Source organism: Caretta caretta, chromosome 1, assembly GCF_965140235.1.
Source record: "Caretta caretta isolate rCarCar2 chromosome 1, rCarCar1.hap1, whole genome shotgun sequence".
Lineage (NCBI taxonomy): Eukaryota > Metazoa > Chordata > Testudines > Cheloniidae > Caretta > Caretta caretta.
Genome location: NC_134206.1, coordinates 328,298,681 through 328,304,680, shown reverse-complemented (window position 1 = coordinate 328,304,680; position 6,000 = coordinate 328,298,681). Strand labels below are relative to the sequence as shown.

Here is a 6,000-nt window from a genome sequence, read left to right as displayed (position 1 = left end):
TCTTTTTGAAGAAAAGTCAAGGAGCAGGATGATGTGGTGGTGCCTCCCACCCATAACTTTTAGCCCAATGATTAGGGCACTTATCCAGGATGTGGAAGACTGTTTCAGTTTCCTCCTCTGCCTGATGTGAAAAAGGGATTTCAGCTTGGGTCTCGCAGGTGAGTGCTGTATCCACCAGGTTATGGAATATTCCAGGGCTGGTTTCTCTTAACTTATCCTGTTGAAGCTGTTCCACTGTATATAAATAATTAAAAATGGAGCTGGGGGAGTAGAACATGGTTCTCCCATTTCCTCCTGCCCCTTCTCTAGCCACCTTGTATGGGTTTAGGTGTGCTCTGAGCATGCCTACTGGCTCGGATCCCAAATGTAAGAGAAACAGGGGAATGCCCAGTTTGAGAAGCCTGCTAGAGCTTAGATATGAGTTAGGTGCCAAGCTACTGCATCATGTCAGGACTTTCACGGCTGTGCACATGGTCAGTTATTGAAATGTAGGTGCCATGGTGTATGGGAAGACTTTGGCAAACCAGTAAAGTGCCTGAAACCACTATTGCTTATTGCTAAAAGCAGCCAAGTCAGCAGGCCGTAAATTGGTCATGTAGCGGCTTTAGCTTAACCAAGGCAGGAGGGGAGGAGGTTTTGGGTACCACAGAAAGGGCAGCTTGACCCCGCGTCCTTCCTGCTAAGAATGTTGAAAATGCTGTTATAGGTACTTTAGAAAAACAGGAAGCATGTCTATAATGTGCTCTTAGGAATGTGTCTCTCAGAGTCCCAAGGCATGTACACTCTGAAAAAAACATATCTGGTTAATTGATGATCATAAGAAAACCTTTTGCTTGACCTTTAAAAACTGCTTGATTAGCAAGTTTTCTTTCAGTGATATGTCATTGTATTACTGATGTATAAATAAGGAAAAAAGTTTGAGGTAGGTAGACTCTTTAGGAGGGTTTCTTCAGGGATGCTCCCTCTGGACGCATCTTGGGGTCCCCACTGGCAGACGGAAGTTTGTCCAATGGAAGCCTGTTGCTGTGCCACTCGAAAGCCACACTCAGCTCTGGTAATTATCAAGGGTTGGGGGTGTTTTACTAACCTGTTGCAGACGTGTGTAAATGTTTGATACTAAGTAAAGTTAAGGTTTAAGTAAAAGCACTGTTGTGTTGTCCTGTTTGTGCCAGCCATCTATCGGTCGGATGGCCGTGTCTCCCTTGATTTATTTCCTGACACCACCTCACACAGAGTAAAAGTCACTAAGAGATTTGGGTTAAAAAAAACCAAATGTGTAACAATGGGTACTTTAAGAGGGGAAACTTTAACAGGGAAACGTAGGTACCTAGAGAACTTTAGGCACCTACAGGGTTAGGTGGCAGCTGAGCAGGGACTTTGTGAATAGCTGTGGTGCCTACATGTTGGACTTCGGCATCTAAAGTACAGCCAGGTGCCTAAGTCCTTTTGTGAATCCTATCCTCAGCGTGGACCCTCTTATATGTTCCTGTGCTTAATGACTACTGCTATTAGAATTGTAATAAATGTTCTTATCATACCCTGCACTTCTGTAGCACTTTCCAACTGAAAGCATTTCACGTTAGTTAATCTTTACAAAACCGCATGAAATGGTTATGTATAACCATTTTTACAAAGGGGAAACTGAGGCACAAAGCAGTCACATAGTCTTTGGCAGAACCAGGACTTCCAATGCTGTGTTTTAGACCAGATTCCCTATCCTAACACCACACTGAACAATTTTAGCACTTGCATTTTTATTGTAAATGTATCAAGGATAATCTATTTAAACAGCTGCTAGGCTTTTGCTTTACCATGTAATCTTTGCCCTCAATGAGTCATTGACTGTGACATCATCTTAAAAGATATTGTATCAAATCAACTTAAACCATGACAGAGTCCATGTGATACAGAAAACAAGAGAGGCACTTGCATGAAGAAATATACAAGACTCATGATGAGATCCTGTAAGCCACTGTTTACTTGCAATTGCTACTATTTGAAATGAAGCAAGACACAAGAGACATTAATTCTCAGGAGCTCTTCAATCTGAAAGAGTTACAGTCACAAAACTAGCTGCAGAGTGGCTGCCATTTGCCAGTCACCACGTGGCCATAAATAGCACCACATAATGTCAGGATGCCTGACACTGCGCTGGGTCTGATCAACCCCTGTATGGGAGTAAGAGGCCCTGTCTAAGCTAACAGGCACATTTAAATCCCCGAAGGAAGTCCAAGATGACAAAATAATGCCAGCAGGAGCAACAGCATACATTTTATATGTTCAAATTGTCTCTGCACCTTAGAGAGGCATCCAGGGATTTGGGCACCATATCATGCCCATCACCGTGACAGTGAAAAGTTATTGGTTAGTCTCTAAGGTGCCACAAGTACTCCTTTTCTTTTTGTCATAAAGAAACAGCTTCAAGAGCTATGAGTGTGTGGTGATACAGCACTTTAAAGATCAATTGCAGTAAGCAATAAGCCACCAAAAGGTCCAGCTTTCAGAGACCCAGTAGTCTGGTTATTTCATTTTAACTGAAAAGAGTTTGCCTTGTGTGTTTGTCTTCTGCTCTATTGTTAACTCTGTAAATAAACTTATCTCAGTTCCTCAGGAGTTCTGCACCTTTACGTAGTAAGAATGTACCTGTAAAAATGATGCATTTTGGGCCTTCAACTACGAATCTAGAATAACAGACAGACTGACTGTAACCTATAACAAATGTTTTAAATTTAGTTTACACTTATTTATCAGACTGAATGCCTCTCCCTATATGTTAAGTTGGAGCATTCAGCACATATATCTGATAGTGGAATCTTTGTGTATGTCTCAAGGGTTAATGTGAAGTCTAAAATTTTTGTTATATTCTTAACATTAAATTGATGTGGTTAATCCTTTGATTTCAGTGCACCACTAAAATCGGATATTAAACAATGACTGCTACTGTTGAGTAGACTTACAATCTTATTTTCTCTATTTTTGAGGCAAGACATTTCTGTGTGTCCAAGAGAATCAAACTGCCTTTGGATGGTGTGTATATTTGGAATAGCTTACATTTTATGCATGGGGAAAAATAATGCCTACATATGTCAAAAAATTAAACAAGAATTATGTGCACAACAGTGAGATAAAAGTGAAAGCATATGTCATCATTCTACATGCAAACTAAAAATGGCTCTGAAACTGACAGCCATATTGTAATATGTACAGTATGCAGTCCTCTGTGGAAAGACTCAAAAAGAAAAGGAGTACTTGTGGCACCTTAGAGACCAACCAATTTATTTGAGCATGAGCTTTCGTGAGCTACAGCTCACTTCATCAGATGTTTACCGTGGAAACTGCAGCAGACTTTATATACACACAGAGAATATGAAACAATACCTCCTCCCACCCCACTGTCCTGCTGGTAATAGCTTATCTAAAGTGATCAACAGGTGGGCCATTTCCAGCACAAATCCAGGTTTTCTCACCCTCCACCCCCCCACACAAATTCACTCTCTGAATTCACTGAATTTGTGTGGGGGGGTGGAGGGTGAGAAAACCTGGATTTGTGCTGGAAATGGCCCACCTGTTGATCACTTTAGATAAGCTATTACCAGCAGGACAGTGGGGTGGGAGGAGGTATTGTTTCATATTCTCTGTGTGTATATAAAGTCTGCTGCAGTTTCCACGGTAAACATCTGATGAAGTGAGCTGTAGCTCACGAAAGCTCATGCTCAAATAAATTGGTTAGTCTCTAAGGTGCCACAAGTACTCCTTTTCTTTTTGCGAATACAGACTAACACGGCTGTTCCTCTGAAACCTGTGGAAAGACTGTGTTTCAAATGTTCAAAGGAAAAAGTCCACTAGGGGGCGCCTGATGTCTCAAAGATCAAAACATTGTCTGGTGTAATGCACTGCATTTTCTGCAGTACTATGTCATATTTCTAGTGCCAGCTAAGGGTCAAAAAAGGATTACTGACAGGAGGGGGATACAGTTGTGGATAATTCCTGAGCCTCAGCTGCCTTAGCCTCCATCTCACCACTGTATCATATTTGAGAGTAATTTCCATTAATTATTGGAAATTTTGATTCTCTGAGGCCTTGTCTTTTTTTTTTTTTTTAAATTGAAAAGGTAGATTACTTGCAGCTCAAAAGCCTGACATTTGTAGGTAGTTTTAAAATGGTGGTGAGATGCAGCAATACCTTAAAGATCTGTTAAGAAGAGAGTTAAAAAGGAAACAAACTTTTAGTATGATTTAGCCTGGCAACTGTCCAAACTCTGGGCTTTGGCAGATTGCTGGGTGGTTATAACAGAAACCACTTCCTTAGTAGCAACAGGCATATCAACACTATTGTGCATTTCCTGGGGATGGGCTTTTGGGTATTTCAGTCTTGTGGGTAAGAGTCTGAAGCTGCACAATGTTGCCTGTACAGATCTGTGTGATTTAAAAACAAAACACCATTGGCACACTAGGGAAATCTCCCATGTGTATCTAACTCAGAAGAAATGAATCATGGTATTTTTCTTCTGCCCCTGTCTCTGGGATCTCTGACAGCTCTATTTAGTTTCAAGGGAGAAGGCAAGCTTTAGTGGAAGTTTGCCTCTGAGGGTTCCTCTACAGCTGCAGATGACTCACTCTAGGAGAGCCCTTTCAATGAGCTTTAAAGAGACATGGTCACCTGCGTTTTTTTTTCTTTTAATAATTATTTGCAAACCACTTTAAACTTTTGATACAATATCCTTTAAATAGCACAACTTGTCTTTCTTTCTTTTTTCTACCCCATTTTTACAATATGGTAGGAGGAGCAGGCCTGTGAGTAACACCAACAAATGTGCCAGGTCCTCTCTCCTACCGTCCTATCAAGATGATACTCCTGCCTCTTTGGTAGCAGCAGCACTCTTAAGGCAAAGCTCCTCAGATTCCAAACTCCTTCCTGAGACCTGTAGAGGAATCATGGGGGTGAAGAACCCCTCCTTCTCTGCTGCCTTACTTCCCTGCTCCCATTGTTTCCCCACTCCATGGAGAGAGATGAGGAGGGACGAAGGGATGCTTTCTAGGTATCCTCCACAAGCTTCCATTGCTGCCTGGTTCTGTACAGTTCTCTGAGAGAAGCTGGGGGATCCCTGCCCCAGGCTTCCATTGCTTCCTAGCTCTGTGCAGGGGTCTGAGGCTCCACGATCCTGCCTCAGTTTCCAGATCCATATAGGGACTGTGGAATAACAAACAGGTTCCAGTTGCTCCTTGGCCTTGTGTAGGGGATCCAAGGAGTGAGGGGGAGCCATTGCTCCCCAGGCTTACACAGGTTTATGAAGCTTAAAGGGGATTTCCCTCACCTGGCCCCTTACTCTTGCTGCTTCCTAGCTCTGTGCCTCCGATGAAGTGAGCTGTAGCTCACGAAAGCTTATGCTCAAATAAATTGGTTAGTCTCTAAGGTGCCACAAGTACTCCTTTTCTTTTTGCCTAGAAAAGAGACTCTTTATGGACCCAAGACTCATACAGCAGGAAGCCTGCTGCTGGGACGGAGGTAAAGGCCCTCTTGCCGTGGTTTGGGATGAGCATAGCTCCCCCCGAGCAGTGCATGAGACAGGATTTGCGACCATACATCCACAAAACAAACTATGAGTACTTGTGGCACCTCAGAGACTAACAAATTTATTTGGGCATAAGCTTTCGTGGGCTAAAACCCACTTCATCGGATGCATGCAGTGGAAAATACAGTAGGAAGATAGATATACACAGAGAACAGAAAAAATGGGTGTTGTCATATCAACTGTAACAAGACTAATCAATTAAAGTGGGCTATTATCAGCAGGAGAAAAAAGACGTTTGTAGCGATAATCATGATGGCCCATTTCAAACAGTTGACAAGGTGTGAGTAACGGTAGGGGAAAAATTAGCATGGGGAAATAGTTTTTACTTTGTGTAATGACCCATCCATTCCCAGTCTTAATTCAAGCCTAATTTAACAGTGTCCAGTTTGCAAATTAATTCCAATTCTGCAGTTTCTCGTTGGAGTCTG

General features: G+C 42.2%; 1 long non-coding RNA gene across 1 annotated transcript in view; it reads right to left on the bottom strand.

Annotated features, from left to right (window-relative positions):
- Positions 1-4,138: 4,138 nt before the first annotated feature.
- Positions 4,139-6,000, bottom strand: part of LOC125630447 (uncharacterized) — a 36,976-nt gene continuing 35,114 nt past the window's right edge. Inside the window, exon 3 of the long non-coding RNA XR_012666585.1 lies at positions 4,139-5,190. This is a non-coding gene — a long non-coding RNA (uncharacterized LOC125630447). The remainder of the gene's footprint in view (positions 5,191-6,000) is intronic.